Source organism: Lissotriton helveticus, chromosome 4_1 (assembly GCF_964261635.1).
Source record: "Lissotriton helveticus chromosome 4_1, aLisHel1.1, whole genome shotgun sequence".
In the NCBI taxonomy this organism is placed as follows: Eukaryota; Metazoa; Chordata; class Amphibia; order Caudata; family Salamandridae; genus Lissotriton; species Lissotriton helveticus.
The window spans coordinates 1,770,519,841-1,770,538,838 of record NC_136063.1 but is presented as its reverse complement, the minus strand read 5'-3'; positions in this window follow the sequence as shown (position 1 = coordinate 1,770,538,838).

The following is an 18,998-nucleotide window of genomic DNA, read 5'->3' as shown; positions in this document are numbered from 1 at the left end:
ATGGTATGCATGAATGTTTTGTGACCGTGAATGCGGTTGCAAAACATTTGCATATTACCACCACCTTCAAGTAGATGGTAACCCATTCGCAATGGGTTGTGGCCCCCAAGGGACCCCTTCCCCTTTGTGAATGGTTGTAAAAGCATTTGTAGGAGCAGGCAGCGGTTCCACCGACCGTTGCCTGGTCTTAAAAAATGAAAAGAAAACTTTGCATTTTCATTTTTATAAAGCATCTCATTTTCCATTAAGGAAAACGGGCTGCTTTACCAAAAAAAAGATTGCTTTATATAAAAGCCATCACGGACATGGTGGTCTGCTGACAGTAGCAGGCCACCATCTCGGTAATTTTTTTGATTCCTTGGGGGTCGCAAATTGTGAACTATCTCATTAATATTAATGAGGTAGAGCAATTTGCGACCCCCCTAGGAACCGCAATCGTAAACTCTTTCAGTTTCATGCATTGTAAATTGCGATTACCTAATTGCGATTCTCAGGAATTTGCACTTAGGTATTCGCAATTTACCTTTTGATGCATGTAGCCCTTAGGTCCTAGTATTTTTAACAGGTACTGTATCTCAACTACTTCAACAGTATATGATTGAAGACTGCTTTACTGTTCCAACCAGTAACTACCTTGACATTGAGGCTCTTATCTAGTTAAAACAAGATGATTGTGTTTGAGTTATTCCCACTGGTTAAAGATATATATCAAAAGTGCACAATAACAAACACTTTTGAAGATTGGGAAATAATGCCCAATGGATTGTTTGGGAGTCAACTAGCAGAAATATCACAGCTTGATGTCATGGCATACCTTTTGCTAAAACATGTATCTCTGCTTAGCTTTTCATCACTTAGGAGTGTAAAAATATTAATTTGTGTGCCTTATTGTTTATTACACTAGTCAGTATATATGATTTGCTCATGCCATGCAATTCAACTGGCATCTGCTGTGACTGGACAGATATTTGCATCCAGAAATGCGTGAAACAATTGAAACTGTACATATTTAGTTAAACTGACACTAAAACATATTTCCTGGTGTATTGTGAACTACCAGAGCAAAGGTGACAGAGTACAATAGTTTATTAAACTCTTTTTTTATATGGTACTCACAGATAACAGCATCAAGACTCCAATAATATGCCAAGTATACACAAATCTAAGTGAGATTAAGTGTTCTGTTTCAGACAACACTGCTTGCACATCATTCAGTCATGGATGTCCAAAGCATACTTGAATCTCATTCCAAACAAGGCTGAATTCCTGGTATTTATCAAGAAATAGTACAAACCTGGCTCAATGACAAGAACCTTGAGGGCATCAAACCCCAACTTTCGGCAACTGCCTAGTCACTTGGATTCACCCTGGAAGCCTACCTCACTCTCATGGACGGCATTGCCAAAACAATGATGGCCTGATGCCACCTCTCTCTTCTACTGAAAGTGAAACATTTTCTACCAGAAAGAGACTTTACAACTACTGTTCAAACCCTTGCACTCATACTTCTGAATTGTGTCAGCATCCTCCTCTGTGGCCTCCCAAATGCCACATTGGCATCATCTTAAGGGCATCCTACAGGCCACAGCATGTCTCTTCCAGGCAAAATAAATTTGATCACATCACTTCTATCCAGATGGAGCTCCACATGCTATCCTAAGTAGACAGTCCATCTTCAAAATGAGATGCATCATTTGCTATGCGATCATGACAAGTACCCTGTGTATCTTCTTGGCATGTTCACTAGCTCTGGTAACATTTGGGACATCCAAAAACAAGCCAAAAAATGTGATATTCTGCCCAATGGGACAAGATATTTGCTGCTCTGAAGGTCTGCTGTTGTAGAAAACAGAAACACAAAAACAGACTCTTAGCACTCTGCTGTATTTCTCCCTAAACTTGGAAAGGAAAGACCTGCTGCACACCAGCCAATCTGTGTTCTGTTGTAGCACTGAAACAGCACTGGTAGAGGTGGCAGATTTCATCAGACTTAGCCGCAGTGCAGGAGGCAAGGCACTGCTGGTTATGCTGGATGATCTATCAGCGGTGTTTGATACGATTCCCCATCACACCCTTTTGCACATCTCCAGTCTGTTGGGATTTGAGGACAGGTTTAAAAATGGTTGGCCTCTTTTCTTGAAGATAAAGGACAAGGGGTATGGTGTCCTCCTTTCTCAGCTGGACCCGAAAGCTTAAAGTGGGAATACTGCAGGGCTTTGCCTTAAGCCCCCATTATTTAATGTGTATCTGGCACCCCTGGCTGGCTTGGCAGAGTCTTTGGGTGCCAAAAAGTTGTTTTTTTATGATAACAACACCCAACTTCTCTTTTCATGGGGAAAAAATGAACCCTTTCTTGGAGAGCTAATCAGAAATTGTCTGACCAAAGTTTACCAATGGCTCACCTTCCATCAACTGAAATGTAATGCTGGGAAAAGTGTGCTCCTTTTCTTTGGACTGAGAGCAGACTAATCATGGCAGACCTTTTGGCCAAAGGATGCTCTTCCACCACTAACCCACACCAAATCAGTCATACATGTAGGTAGCAAGTTTAATGGACAACTCTCATTTTGCTTACAAGTAAATGCAGTGGTAGGACCCTGTTTTATCCTATTACATATGCTGAATTTCCTTCACATCCTGTCTTTGCCGGCTAGACATCAGGTGGTCCAAGCTCTGATTACATCAAGACTTAACGATCACAATTAACTGTTTTTAAACCTGCCTGGTCATCTGAATAATAGGCTGTTGAAGGTGCAGGCCGCAGCCCCTCTGACAAAATTCTGCATTCCTCTGAGAACTCATGTGTCTCTACTTCTTAGAGACCTGCATTGGCTTCCTGTTGGGAAGATGATCACCTTTAAGATCCTACTCCTCATCCATAAAGCATTACATGTGTCACGTCCAGGGTACTTAAGAGCGAGAATCGTATTTTACACTCCCCTCAGAAGTCTGCACTCACCAAATCTCTGTTTGGCCAAAATCTCCTGGATCCACAAAGTAAGGACCAGGAGCAGATACTTTTCCTTCCTCGGTTCGTCTCTATGGATCAAATTCCCCCTGTAATTAAGAAGCATTAAAACAACCCCTATGTCACGAAAAAAGTTAAAAACATTGCTCTTTTCCAACAATTAATATTGATCCCATGTTTCCCTCGATTGGTCAACTTCTGTACTAATGCCAGGACACTCCTTGGAGTAGCAGTTGTCCAATGAAAATGCCTCTACATTTACATGAAAAATACTGTCAGGAGGGGCCTGTGCCAAGAGATCAGAACTGAAATAATTATTCTATCAGAAGTAAACTTGTGTGGTGACCCTCCCCACTGCAAATCCACACTGAGCCGGAAGCCCCCATCTTCCTGGGGGCCTGCGCAGTACTGTTGGGTCCAAGGACTTGACCAACAAATCCCATGACAAAGAATATGGACTGTTGAAGCACTAGCACACTCTTTATTCTGCTTCAGGGGAGGTCCCAGCCCTGGGAGGAATGCAGTGCACTTCCTCTGCCTACGTACCTATATCTGGGGGGCTAGATGGCAGAGGCAGAAGCACTCCACCCATGGTCCATGTGGGTGAGCGAAGGGAGGGAAAAGTGCTATCCACACCTGGGGGTGAAGTAGCATGGGCAGAAGGGAGCTCAGAGAGTCAGGTACGCAGAGCAGGAGGGAGGCCCTGTGCTGCCACAAGAGGAGAATAACGGCTGTTGGTGCCCAGGGTGAGACTTAGGCACCCAATGAAACAGGAAAATAAGAGAGAGAAGGGCATGCAGTGTGAGACCACAACACAGACCAAGCAACCTACTCATTAAAAATGCATTTTCCTGGAAGAGTGTTTCCCATAATGCTCCGTAAGAGGGCTGAAAGTAGTACATTGGCTTATGTGGTGTCTCGAGGAGAGGGAAGGGCATGATCATCATTACCCCAATGTGTTATGTGGGGCTGTGGGTGGTGGAACAGTCACCTTGGAATGATAATAAAAAAGAAACCCACCATTTCCAGAGGATTACATCTTTGACCCTGTGAGTGGTTCACCATACTGTTCATTTAAGCACTCCCAGAGCTCTAGAGTACAGTGACACCTTGTAGTTTAGCCCATGGGTGCATGATGTAGCCATAGATAGTAAAGAAAGACTCCAACACATAATTAATGGGTGTTTTGAATACAAAATGGTTTATTTATGCTATTACTGATAAACAAGGTACTGTTTCATATATTATAATGAATGCTTTGCATATGGACGGTGTTTATTTTAATTTAATTGGTTTATATTTTCAAAGTATAATATGAGGTTAATTTATTGACATCCCCACGAAGACATTAAGCCTTCCTTATCCAAAATGACACCACTTAATACTGTGATGTTGCTTCTGGTAGAAATTGGGAATATTGTGATTATGAGATTCAAGACCCAAAAGCGGTGAAATATGATATGGGGTGTCAAAGGTTTTTACATGTGCCTGATGTAAATTTTAGAAGCTTAATACAATTATTTAGTAGTGTGTGTAAAAAAAGTAGTTGTTCTTTTTCAAAGAAAAACCAGAGACTCACCAATAATTTAGTGGTAGTGTTGTTGTGTGCCAAAGAATTTGGATTGCTAGACCCTCTCTTCAGTAGATCTTGGTCCTACTCTACCTTGGTACCAAGAGAAAATCAATTGCTACAATGGGGTACATGGATCCCAGTAAAAAGACAATTGCAAGATTACTCCTCGTTCGGGACTCTCATCATGCATAACTAATAACCCAATTTCTTACAGCTCGGAAATATTCAACTGTATATCAGTAAAAGTGAAAAGAAGACAAAGTCTTTTTCCAGTTGTACCAAATTTATATGAATATGAACTGAATATTGCCATTTTCACAAATGTGAGATATTTTGGCCAAGTTCACATGGGTATATAAAACTACATGAACGAGTACTACATGGGGTTGCTGTACTATTACACGCCTTTGGAAATCAGCCCCATATTTTAAAGAAATCAGTCAACATTTTCAGCTACATCTTAAATCTGACTGAATGGAGTCCATAAATTGGGACACACATTAAAAAAACATGCTACATTAATCAAGTCAGTTCAATCAGGATTGCCAATTAATGAAAGCTTTCGACTGCACTTACAAACAAGATTATGCAATACATGCCCCACTTTTGTTTTTATTGTAAAGAATCATAGATTTGCTTATGTGTGTTAAGAGTAGGGCTGCCAGATAACTATATGACACATGGACACTTATTTCCAATGTGGACATTTTATTTGAAAAATCATAATTTTCTAAAGTGTTAGTCTAATTGGTTCAGTTTAAACCAACCTAGACTCCAGCTCCCAATGATTTATTAAATTATTTATGTGATTTTATCTTACATTTAAGGCTGCATCTGTCAGCATTAATGCTCTTTACAACATCATGGGCTAGATGTAGGTAATTCGTATTTTCCGATTCATAAATACCGAATTTTACAGATTCGGTATTTATGAATCGGTAAATATGAAGGGGGGAGATGTAGGTATTTCTAGAAATTGAAATACCGAATCTTTAATATTCGGTATTTACCAATTCGGTAAATACCGAATCGGTATTTCCTATTGATTCCTATGGGCTGTGAAGCCCATAGGAATCAATGGTAAATACCGATTCGGTAATTACCGAATCGGTAAATACCGATTCCTGCCAGGGTGCAGGGGGTGTCACTTTGACACCCTCTAGCACCCCAAATACAGGCATGTGTGCCATGTGGCACACAGACATGCCCTAAGGGCATGTCTGTCTGTCACATGGCATAGGTGTGCATGCACACATGTGCATGCACACCTGGATTCGGTATTTTACCACCCAATTGAATTGGATGGTAAAATACCGAATCTGTATGGCCTTTGGGACTCTGAAGAGTCCCACCTACATTTGGATTTACCGAATCGGTAAAATTACCGATTCGGTATTTTACAGAATCGGTAAATTTACCGATTCGGTAAATTTACTGATTCTGTAAAATAAATGTCCCTACATGCCAATTCTTAAATACCGGTCAGTAACGGCCGAAATCGGCCGTTACCGACCAGTATTTAGGCTCCTACATCTGGCCCCATAACTGCACAGAGGACATATTATTAACATATAACAATGACAAAATAGAGTTTGAGGGAAGGTTACAAGAAAGTACATGTCTGGAAAGCTGTCTTCAGAACTTATAAATAAGGGGCCTTTTCAAAGCATCCCTAGTACCTCCTTTAGTGTTTTGCACAATTCACTCCTCTAAAATGTACACATATAAAGGTTTCACTAACCTACCCATAAAAGGTATCAGGTGTTCAGAGAAGAGATATTTTGTTTCCTTGCAGCGGTTAAACTGCTATGGATATCATGCCCCAGGCAATGGAGCCTAACATGGTATTTGCTTAGGGAGGGCACATCAATTTATCATATGATTTTTCCATAACAAATCACTGAGAGTTCTCTTCTCGGTTCACTGATGGAATTATCAATACTAGTACAGGTATTGCAACCTCTTAGCTTCGAATAGGTGGAGGTGTTATTAGGACATATGCTCTCAGCCAAAGTTCTTCTTAAAGGAGGCTTTTGTAGCTAATAGTAACACAATTTCAAATATATAATTTACCACATGCTGAGTAAGTAAGTAAGTAACATGATGATATTTCCATTAACCACCCTGTTAAAGTATCCCAGTTAATCTGGTACATCGATATGGGACCTGGGAACTCCTTGAAAGCATAGGCAACTCTTGAGGGTTGAACTGCATATTCCATTTTTCATTCCACTAAAATGTATTGATATCTCTCTCATTGGTACATTCATGCTAGTACATCAATGTTGTCCAGCCCTTTCACATCCAGATATATGTAACTTGATAGTTCTCAGTTTGTTATTTGCAAAATACTCTACCCTAAGGATTCAGTATAGTCATGGGATAAAATAAATACACAGCTAGCTAACTGGATCTCATTTTTGTGTTCTAAAATCACTATAAAGTCCCACTGAATCGTCCATGAATTGCTGGCCCCCTTTCTCCACCACTCTGCAAACGTGCCACCTGGCGCACTGCAGCTTGGGGTATGACGTCCACTTAAGTCCTGAGGCCCTCAGGATGCAAAGGGACGTCATTGCCCCATCAGCAGTGCGCTGAAAGGCGTGTTAGCAGAGTGGTGGGAAAAGGGGCCTGGCCTCGATCACCTCTCAGCAATCCCACTATGTGGGGGTTAAAGGAGGCAACAGGTGGGCTAGTTGGCCTCCAAGGACCCTCAGCAGTTAAGGGGCTTTATCCCCAATCAAGAGTGCGCCAGGAGGTGTGTTTGCAGAGTAGTGCAGGGGGGCCTCAGGGAGTTGCTGGCTTCATTTTTCTTTCTTAATTTTAGGAAGGAGGCTTTGTTGTCCCCTTCCCTTTATCCCTTTTGGGCCCTGGGGACTCCATCCTCCAGGGCCTAAGCCACTTTTTTTCAAATGACAAAGGAGAGGGGCCATGTGGCCCCCATCCTCAGCCCGATTGTGGCCACAGGCACCCAGATACAAAAGGGGACGGGGAGCTGTGTGTTCCCCCTCCCGGGCCCTTTTTGGCCACGGTGACCCCATCCCCAGGGGCCAGGCCATTTAATTATGTATTTTGCCGTTCTTTTTAAGGAGGGGGTCTGCATTGCCCCCCCTCCCCAGGCCGATTTCGGCCCGGGAGACCCCTCCCCTGGGGCTCGGCCAATTTCTATTTTTATTCTAAATGGAGGGGGGCCATTTTTGGCCCCAGCGACCTCATTCGCTGGGCATGGCCGCAGGGTGACCCCCACGGTCCCAGCCAGCTCCCACTTACTGTGGGAGCAGGCATGGCTTTTTACCCCCAGGGAGCTGCCGACATGCAGCTCCCTGGGAGTAAAAAGCAAAGTGTACAAATGAGAGCAAAGTGCTCTCGCTTGTTTGAAGCAAGCACACTGCTTGCTATGGGATGGCAGGGACAGTGCTCCCGCTATCTCATAGCAAACTGCAATGTCCCGGATCCAGTGCGAATCCCACTATCCCTGTGGGTCCTCCTTTGCAGGCTTAGGGCTCAGGGTGTTTCTACCCTGATCCCTTTTCTTGTTTTTTCATGTTGTTCTACCTTTTGTCTTGTGGAGGAGATGGTGCTGTATTAGAAAAAGCAGATAACTGATTGGTTGGTTGGTCAGAATCATTATGTACTTAAAAAATAGGAAGAATGTTAATTTCCTGAAGAAACATGTTTCTGATTGGTTATTGAAAAATGTTTGAAAGGTACATTAGATAAGATAAGGTAATATTTTGCAAATGTCAACCACACCTGCTATTTGCATTTGTATGTTAATGTGCTGAACTTGAAAATATGGTGAACTTGAGTCCTTCTGGTACACTGGTACAGTTGAATATTGCAAAAAGTGTTACTATGTAAACTAGGATTAAACAGAATAGGGGAAGGGTTTAAACTTAACTGTGGTTTTAAAATATGAAATACTAACCTATATATAAGTGATATGCCACTAAAGTAAGTTTCTCCAAATAAGTACTATGTTAACAAGTAGTGTGTTGTTAAAAAATAATTCTAGTATTTTTGGAAACAGGTTTTTGACTTTTAGAAGAGACTAATAAAGGGTTAATATGTGTAACCAATAGAAATGGGTTGCATAATTTAAAATAATAAGGAAGCATTTTGATTTGTTACTTACAGTTATTTGTGTGCAGAAATAGAAGTTTGCCATTACTAGTTTTACCTTGTTGAGAGTGGTATTTTACATGTATTGTGTGAAAAAGAAAATCTTTTATGAGTTTCTGATAGTTCATATTATACAATACTATTTGAGAGATGAGTTACACATTTGTAAGGTGTGTTATGTATTGTGTAGTAGTGTTTCAGTCTTTGTAGTGATATTTTAAACTTTGGAAAAGCTTAAAGTTTGCAAATTATTGGAGAAGTGTGATGTTTGAAATATGCTACCAAATGTACAAAAGTGTATTGTAGTTTGTTTTACTGTACTGAAATGAAGATTGAAATAGGTTGTACATAGTACTATATATGCTTCCTGAGTATCTAATGAAAGTAGTACAGAAAACTGGTGTTTAATTTATATTGACAGATGTACTAAACTATATCACAGTCTATATAACTCTATACCTACGTTCCCTGTATTATGATCAGAAAGGAATGCATACACTTTCTTCTAAAAACATTTAGAGTATGTGGTCTAATATACAGATATTTAAGTACTTTTATGCTTCTGTTTATGTATCATATAACTAGCAAAATGGCACAGACTTACGCATGAATACATTCAGAAATATGGTGAGACTTACAACAGTGACGTGAAGAATTGCTGTTTTAAATTTTGGTAGGGCCAACATTCTCAGGAGTAGCTGAAAACTGAAGCTGCAAAAATAAAGTGATGTTTAAGACATGTTGGCAGAGGGATTAGTGATTACAGTACTTTGTATGTGTCTCTGGAAAGATACACTTGAATTATGCCTTATTAATTGTGATGACTATTTCAAATGGGAAAAACAGTCTGTGAAGTTTAAAAGTGTGAGTGGTCTTGTGACTGAGGTATGTTGCTACTTGTATATGTGTTCTCACACATGTTAAGCATAGACAGACATACACGTGCATATGTTTGAAAATATGGTTAGACTTCTTACACTGACATGGAAAGAATTGCTGATTTAAATTTGGGAAGGCCCAACATTCTGAGCAGTTGGTGAATAGTGATGCTGCCAGAGAAAAGTGAGATTTAGGACATGTTGGCAGAGGCATTATGAGTCTCTGGAAAGCTGCACTCAAAGTATGCTATTTAAATATTGGTGTCTGCTTGAAATGGGAAAAACAGTATGTCAAGTTTAAAGATCTGTGTGGCCTTGTGACTGAGGTATTTCTCTACTTGTACATGTATTCTCACATGTGTTATGCATCAGAAGAGGCTAGACGTCTGAAAAACAGGTATATAACAATGTGTATGTTTTTTTATGTATGACAACACTAGCAAAATGCATAGACACTTGCATGGTGTCAGGAATATTGTGAAACTTAAAGAGACATGGGAAGGATTGGTGATTTAAATTTCTGGAGTTCTGTTGGTTCTTCCTGTACTTGTATTGCCTCTTTGTACACCTCCGTTGTGTTTCTCTGCCGTTCTGCAGGCTCTTTCTGCATTTATGTTGCTTCTTTCTGTACTCCTCTTGCCTCTTTCTGCACCGTTCTTTCCTTTTTCTGCACCTCTGTTGCATGTTTGTTCACCTCTCTTGCCTCTTTCTGTACCTCTCTTGTCTCTTTCTGCATCCTTCCTTACCTCTTTCAGCACCGTTTTTGTCGATTTCTGTACCTCACTTGCTTCTTTTGGCACGTCTCTTGTAACTTTCTGCTCCTCTCTTACCTTCTTCTGTACCTATTTGCCTTTATCTGCACCTCTCTTGCCTTTTTTTGCACCTCTGTTGTTTATTTTTGGACTCCTCTTGCCTCATTCTGCCCCTCTCTTCCATTTTTGCTTTCTGCACCTCTCTTGCCACTTTCAGTACTTCTCTGGCCTCTTTATTCCCTTTGTATTGCCTCTTTCTGCACTTCTCTTGCGTCTTTATGTACCTCTTTGCCTCTTTTTGCACCTCTCTTGGTTCTTTCTGCACCTCATTTGCTTGCTTCTGCAGTTTACTTGATTCTCTCTGTAGTTCTCTTGCTTCTTTGTCCATGTCTTTGCCTCTTTCTGCACCTCCCTTACCTCTTTCTGTACCTCTCAAGTCAATTGCTGTATGTCCCTTGCTTCTTTCTGCACGTCTCTTGTCTGTTTTTTACACCTCTCTTGCCTTTTTTGTACCTCTGTTGCTTTTTTTACACTCTTGCTGCTTTTTCTATCCTTCTTCCCTCTTTCTGTACCTCTGTTGCCTCATTCTGAACCTCACTCACCTCTTTCTACATCTCTCATGCCAATTTCTGCACCTCTCCTGCTTCATTTTGTTTGTCTTGTCTTTTTCTTAACTGCTCTTTTCAAGGAACTTGTTATAGATGTGGGAGATATGGACATATGGCAAATGCGAGAGAGTGTCCTGCTCTTAAGTTCAATTGCAATGTGTGTGGTAGAAAGGGACACATTGGTAGAAATTGCAGAACAAGAGTTGGGAGAGATACGAGGACTGAGACTAAGTTAGTTAGCTTTCAGATTAATGATGATGTTGTAGAACATCCTCACTATGTGCTGATTGGGGAAGCAAGTGTGTTGATGAAATTTGATTCATGCTCACATGTTACTTTTATTTCAAACGAGGTGTTTGAAAATGTGTTTGGAAAAAAAAAGACTTTGTGTAAACCAGATATAAGACCAACAGGTTATCAAGAACATCCCATAAAAATAATGGGTTACTTTTTTGACTGCATTGAATATAAAGGGAGATACACAGAAGCAAAAGTTTATGTGGTAAACAGGGGAGACAACATGTTGAGTTGGTCTCATCAGGCAAGGTTGGGTGTGAGCCTCAATCCAAATGCTCATCCAGTTATTCAAGTACAGGCTGTAGACAATGAGGAGAACAAGTTCATAAAGAACTTTAAAGAGTTGTTCAGTGAAAAACTAGGTTGTATAAAGGGGTATAATCACAACATCAAACTGAAGTTGGGTGCGGTGCCTGTTGCTGCTAAAGTAAGACGCATTCCAATTTGTGTAAAGGATGCCGTGAGTAAAGAAATTGAGAAGTTGTTGGCAACTGGGGTTATACAACCAGTAGAAGCAACTGAGTGGCTTGCACCAATTGTGGTCGCGAGAAAGCCTAATAATGAGATTCGGCTGTGTGTTGACCTTCGTGCTTTAAATAAAGAGGTAATAGTTGACAAGTACCCTTTGCCAAACATAGAGGAGTTGGTTTCTACATTAGACGGTGCATGCTATTTCACCACCTTAGATATGGCTTCGGCCTATCACCAAGTTCCGTTAAAAGAAGAGTGTCAAGAGCTTACTAGTTTCATTACACCAATGGGTGCATTCAAGTTCTTAAGAATGCCTTTTGGACTAGTTTCAGCAGCCTCGGTATTCCAGAGAATTATGGAAGATCTGTTCAAAGGAATACCGGGGATAAGATGTTATCAGGATGATGTTCTCATTTCTGGTAAGAATAAACAGGAACATGATGAGAGGGTTTGCCTTGTGTTGAAGAAAATGTCGGAAGTTGGTTTAACTCTGCGTCAGATCAAGTGCAAGTTTGGTGTCAATGAGCTAGATTTTTTGGTCCACCACATCTCAAGGAAGGGCATATGCCCAAAAAAGGATCTTGTAGAGACAATTGAAAACTTGAAGGAACCATGTTCAAAAGAAGAGGTTTCATCATTTTTGGGCATGGCAGAATTTTACAATAAGTTTGTCAGAAATTTCGCAGATAAGACTGTCAATCTGAGGAAAATCATGTGTAAAAATGTTGTGTTTAATTGGACTGAGGAGTGTAGCAGAGAGTTTGATCAGGTGAAGATGGATCTGAGGAATGCACCAAATTTGCAGGCGTTTGTTCCAGGGGATCCGACGTTTATTGTAACCGATGCTAGCAGTAAGGGTCTGGGTGCTTTGTTGTTACAGGTGAGGAAAGACAAGGAGGTCCTAATAGCTTGTGCTTCGAGATGTTTGAAGGGGGCAGAGTTGAATTACTCTGTCATAGAGAAAGAGGCGCTAGGTATATATTGGGCTGTGAATAAATTCAGGAAGTTCGCTTGGGGTTCCTCCTTTACCGTCAGGTCTGACACAAACCACTAAAGGAAGTGTTTGAAAAAAAGGGGTTAGACTCCATCTCGGCAAGAATAAGGAGATGGGTAATTTCTTTGCAGGAGTTTGTGTTCAAGTTTGAGTATATCCCAGGAAAAACTAATGTCTCGGCAGATTGCCTGTCTAGGCTGGTGGATGTTGTAGAGAATGTTGAGGAAGTTTTGGCTGACGATTTTGAGGGTGAATTAAAGGTGTGTGACGTTACCTTGGGGGCGGTGAAGGAAGATGTTTGGAGAGAAGAGCTGAGTAAGGATGAGGATTTGAAGGAAGTCATTAAATTGTTGGAAGGTGGTAGGTCTCGTTCTTTAAAGAAACCTTGGTCTTTAATTGCTGATGAATTGGCAGTGGTGGATGGTTTACTCATGAGAGGTACTAGGTTAGTTCCTCCTGTTAATCTCAGAAGTGTGCTGGTGGACATGTCTCATGAGGGGCACTTGGGTATTTCAAAGACGAAAGAACGCATACGAATGGACTTCTGGTGGCCAGGTATCGATTTGTTGGTGGAACGCACCGTTAGGGATTGCTCTTCTTGTCAGGCAAGTGATAAAGTTTTGAGAACGAGGTCTTCTCCAATGGTTTGCAGGAGGTTGCCTAGGTCCCCTTGGGATGAAATTGCTGTTGATATTGTGGGGCCTTTACATGGTGAGCATCAAGCTCCATTTATGTTGGTTTTGTTGGATTTGTATTCTAGATGGGTTGAAGTTAGTTTGGTAAGGGAGATTACAAGTGAGTCTGTTATTTCCTTTTTGGAGTCTGTATTTAAACTTGAGAGTTTTCCGAACTCCATGCTTTCTGACAATGGGCCACAATTTTGTTCAGGGAAAGTTGAGGAGTATCTCAGTAAGTGTGGCATTATTCACAAGAGGATTTCTTTGTATCACCCTGAGGCAAATGGTGCTTTGGAGAGACTCAACAAAACTTTGAAGGAAAGCATTCAGTTGGCAAGGGTCAACAATTTGGACTGGAGAAAGGAGTTACAGAACAGGATTTCAGCATATCGATTCTCTCCTCACTCAACTACAGGAAAATCTCCGTTTGAACTTTTCAAGGGTAGGGCACCTAACACGTGTTTATGTCCTGCCTGGATGGCTGCAGACAAGGGTGTAAAAAATAATGAGGTGGGTGCATGGAGAGAAAGGGAATTGGAATTACAGAGGAAAAGGAAAATATATGTGGATAGGAGAAATTCTGCAAAGGATTCCAAATTTGTGGTGGGGGAGGTTGTAAAGATCAGGGCTCCTGTGGGCTGTCAAAACTGGTCGAAGTTTTCTGTTCCTAGAACCATTGTGAAAATTTTCAAAAATTCTGTAAAGACGGAGGATGGTTGTATCTGGAGCAATAGTCGTGTTTCTCATTTTGGGGGAAAAGGGAAATGTGATGATATGGTTGCTGTTCCTGATCTGTGTTCTAATTATTCTCGCAAGAGTGTGAGAGTATGCAGGCCTCCTGTTCACTTGCGTGATTATGTCTAGGTAGTTTCTTCTTTGTTTTTCTTTATCTTTCTGTTGCCTACTTCATTGCTAGACATGTAAACCTGTTTAATGTTTAAGAGGGAGAAGTGTGATGACCTGTCTTCCTAGGTATGTTGGTTCCATGTTGGAACCTAGTGCTTGGAACCACATGACACCAAGGTTCCTATAACTGGTAATTCCAGGATTGTCAGTTGTTAGCTGACTGTTGGTTGGGGCTGAATAAAGATTACCTGATGAACATACTCCTGTGTAAATCCCACATTATTACACTCTTCCCTTTTTCTGCAGCTCTGTTCTTCTTTCTGCACTTCTCTTGTCTTTTTCTGCATCTCTGTTGCTTCTTTCTACACTCCCTTTGCCTCTCTCTGCATGCTTCTTGCCTGTTTCTGCTCCTCTGTTGCCTGTTTGTACACCTCTATTGACTGTTTCTGCACCCTTCCACCTCTTTCTACACCTCTCTTGCAACTTTCTACACTTTATTTTGCCTCTCCCTGCACTTTTCATGTCTCTTTCTACACTTCTCTTTCTTTTTATGTACCTGTCTTGCCTCTTTTCACACCTCTCTTGCCTCTTTCTTCACTCCTCTTGCCTCTTTCTGTACTTTTCGTGCTTCTTTCTGTACTTTTCCTGCTTTTTTCACTACCTATTTTAACTGTTTCTGCACCACTTTCAGTTCTTTCAATACTTCACGTGTTTGTTTCTGGAGCTCACATGCTTCTTTCTGCACTTCTCTTCTTCTTTCTACCCCTCCATTTCTGTGCCTCTCTTGCTTTTTCATGTACCTTTCTTGCTTCTTATTGTACGTCTCTTGTCCCTTTTTCCACACATCTTGCCTTTTTTGCACCTCTGTTGCTTTTTTGTGCACTCCTCTTGCCTCTTTTTGTACCCTTCTTCCCTGTTTCTGTGCCTTTGTTGCCTGTTTCTGCACCTCTCTTGCCTCTGTCTGAACCCCTTTTCCCTCTTTCTGCACCTTGCTCACCTGTTTCTGTATCTCTCTGGCCAATTTCTGTACCTCTCTTCCTTCTTTATGCACGTCTCTTGTCCCTTTCTGAAACTCTCTTGCCTTTTTCTGGATGTCTTTCCCTCTTTCTGTACCTCTCTTGCCTTTTTGTGCACCTCCGTTGCTTCTTTCTGCACTCCTCTTGCCTCTGTCTTCTCCCTTCTTCCCACTTATTGCATTTCTGTTGCCTCTTTCTGCACCTCTCCTGCCATCTTTCTGCACTTCTCTTGCCTCTTTCTTCACATGTCTTCCTCGCTATGCAGTTCTCTTGCATCTTTCTGCATTTCTCTTGTTTGTTTTTGCACATCAGTTGCTTCTTTATACACTCGTCTTGCGTTTTTTCTGTACCTCTCTTGCTTCATTCTACACATCTCTTGCTTCTTTCTACACCTCTCTTTCCTTTTTCTTCACCCATCTTATCTCTTTTGCACCTCTTTTGCCTCTTTCGGGATCTCTATTGCCTTTTTGTGCACTTCTCTTTCATTTTTGTACACCTCTGTTGCTTCTTTGTGCACCCCCCCTATTGCCTCTTTCTGCACATCTATTGCCTCTTTCTGCACTTCTCACATTTTTCTGTAGCTGTATTGCTTCTTTTTGCATTTCTCTTGGCTCTTTCTGAACCTTTCTTTTTCTTTCTGCACCTTTTTTCTTTTTCAGCACCTTTCTTCCTCTTTCTACAGTTTTCTTGCTTGTTTCAGCACTTTTCTTTTTGTATTTGGTATGAAGAGAATAGCAATGTAATTGTAAGTAATTGCTTAGTGGTTATTATGAATATTGATATGTGATTAATTTAAAATTGTTAATTGATGTAACAAACTATTGAAACTGTTCTTTGTTTTTTGGAATGTATTCTATTTGGATCACACATTGAAGATGGCAAGAAAACATGAACAGAGAAGAGAACAAAGAAAATAGTACTACTTAAAAAAAGTGAAAAGAATGCATTACAAAAAGATTAAAATGTTACTCAGGATAAAATCTCTTCTGGTAAGAATCCTAAACAGTTTCTCAAACAGTTGCAGAGAGATTAAAGAAAGGCAATAATAATGCAAGGAAAAAGAACATTTTAACAACATACCAGAAGGAAAAGAAAAATTGTAATGGTAAAAAGACATGTGTTTTTGGAAAAACAAAAACATATTATAAGAAGGCAAAAACTATTTAAAAAGATATGTGTAAGAATGTTTAGAAGTAGAGTAATTCTAAATGTATACAAAGATTGTAATAAGTATAAAATAAGATCAGCAGCATATAAGAAGAAGCAACACATTGAAAGTGTAGTAGATACTGCGTTTGAATTGAAACAAAATTATTTATATTAATATTGAAGAGAATGAGAACATTGGATAAAATAATGGTGTTTATGAAAGAGAAAAGCAAAAGAAAAATTCCTGTTAATTGAAGTAACTTTTGAAAAACTTTTACTGGTGAATGGAAGCACATTTCTAGTATTAAGCCTTTCTTTAATGAAAAAAGCTATTTTCAAGAGAACACATTAGTACATGCAGTTGATACTAGTGGTCGATGCTATGAGATGAAAGATGGTTGTCCATTCCAAAAGATAAAAATGGTTATTAGGAATGTGGAAGAAGTAATAGCTGAAGACATTCAAGGGAGGCATACACAAGCTCCTGCATATATCTGGAATTCTAGCAGTATTTGCAGTATTCAACAGGAATCTATTGACATATTATGCATTTTTTATGAGAATATGCACAAAATGTATTAAACAGAAGGTTAAGATGTTATAAGGACTAGATCCATGCAAAATAAGAAAATATAGTAACTTGCAGAGTCATTCTCTGGCTTGTCTTTCAAGAAAAGTGTGCCAACGTACTTTTCATCATTTAGGAATGTTAGCAGTACACCACTCTAAAATAGGGAAGTTAGTAAGGAGACTCTACTATGTAAAAACTCCTGCATTTTGGTTAAGTAAAATGAACACTTCTCTTTTGTATGGTTTAGTATCAGAAGTACAAAAAGCTTGTGATCATATACAGTTTAGTTTTTTTTGCTTCACAAGAGGAGTGTAGAGAAAGTGAGAGTTAGATCAGTGTAGTTGTTGAAGAACACCGGAAAGAGATTAGTATTGATGAGTTTGCAGAAGAAATTACAAAGTTTAAGACAGTTTCATCTGAAAAACCAACTTCTGAGTTCCCTCAGAGGCCGGTATTGACGTGCTGCTGAGGGTTGCTCGTGCTGCCTTTTCCTTGCTTTTTAAAGTTTTTAGTCTGGATCTCTATTACTTGGGGTGTGGGAGGTGAGCTTGGGCACTTACGGTACAAGTCAAGTCCTATTCTCCTCGATTTGCAGGGTCCGTCCATGCGAGTGGACCCGCCATCTTGGAAGTTAGCGGTCTAGTCTACGGGGACCGGCTCTGCCATAAATTGATGCTGATGCGAGAGTGCAGCGGGCGCGCCAAAGGCAAGCCCGTCTGCGCCCGTCCTTGCTAATGACGAGCTCAGCGCCAGCCATGCTGCCCGTTTTTCTGCTGACTTGGGCCCTGATAGTGTGCTCAGCTACTCCAGCGCGTAACTTCGGCTTATTGACGTGGTGGGTAATGGTAAGGGGGCCCATTGCTTTGCTGAGTTTGCCTCTCCTCTGTCAGATTTTTTTGCTCCGGGCTTCTTAGTGTGTGGGCTTCTAAATGTTAGGACGTTGCCTAAGCATAAGCTGGAAATACAGCTGTTGCTGGAAGCTCTTGAACTTGATGTGTTGCTCATGACAGGGACGTGGACTCAGCCAGACTGTGAGGTTGACCCTGAACTGGCATGCCCTTCTGGTCATAAGATCCACCACAAGCCGAGACATGCGGGGAGGGTGGGGGGGTTGGGGTGTTATACAGAGATACTCTGAATCTGGCCGTTATAGACCTTGATGTGGTTCCAGGCTTTGAACTGCTAGGCCTTGCTATTAATCATGTTTTGAGCCAGGCTCTAATAGGGATTTTTTGCTATAGACCCCCAGGGGCCCTTAGTGTGCAGCAGCAGCGATCACTGCTGGAGACCTTTACTAATATAGCCGCTACTCACTGCAGGTATGTGATTTTGGGGGATTTTAACCTCTGGCCAAATGGCCCTCTTGATGTAGGCTATGCTAACATCCTTCAATCTTGCGAGGACCTGGGTTTTTTCCAGAGGGTGTCCAAAGCCACTCACATTGGGGTGCATCTTTTGGACTTAATTTTTTCAGAGAATGATCATGTGCTCTTTGGGCAAATTCTGCCTGTGGTCTGGACTGACCATTTTCTGATTAAGTTTTATGTGAACTCTACTATGCAAACCTCTAGGGCAGTCTACCCCTCGTGTGATTACATGAGCAGAGACTGGAAGGCTCTCTTGCATAAAAGAGGCCAGGACCCGATGTTTTTGGTAGAAGACTGTTTTTCCCCAGATGTGCAAGTGGAAGAGAACTACTCTGCTTATTCCGCTAAATTCATCTTGGTGTTGGACTCAGTTGCCCCTCTAAAAATACATCGTAAGAAGGGGAGACCATCGGCACCATGGTTTAATAAAAGTCTAAAAAAATTGAAATCTGAATGCAAACATGCCGAGAGGCGAAGGAGACATGGCTATCGGGATGAGGAGAAGCTCACCTGGAAAATCCTGATGGTGGACTATAAGAAGGCTATTGACAAGGCCAAGGCAGAATATTTTTCTACCTTGATCGTCAATGCTCCTAATAGCTCTAGAAGCATTTTTAATATCTTGAATAATCTGACCAATCCTGAGTGCTCTAAGAATGTGATTCCCCCCTCCCAAGAATTGTGCAAGAACCTGGCAAGGTTCTTTCAT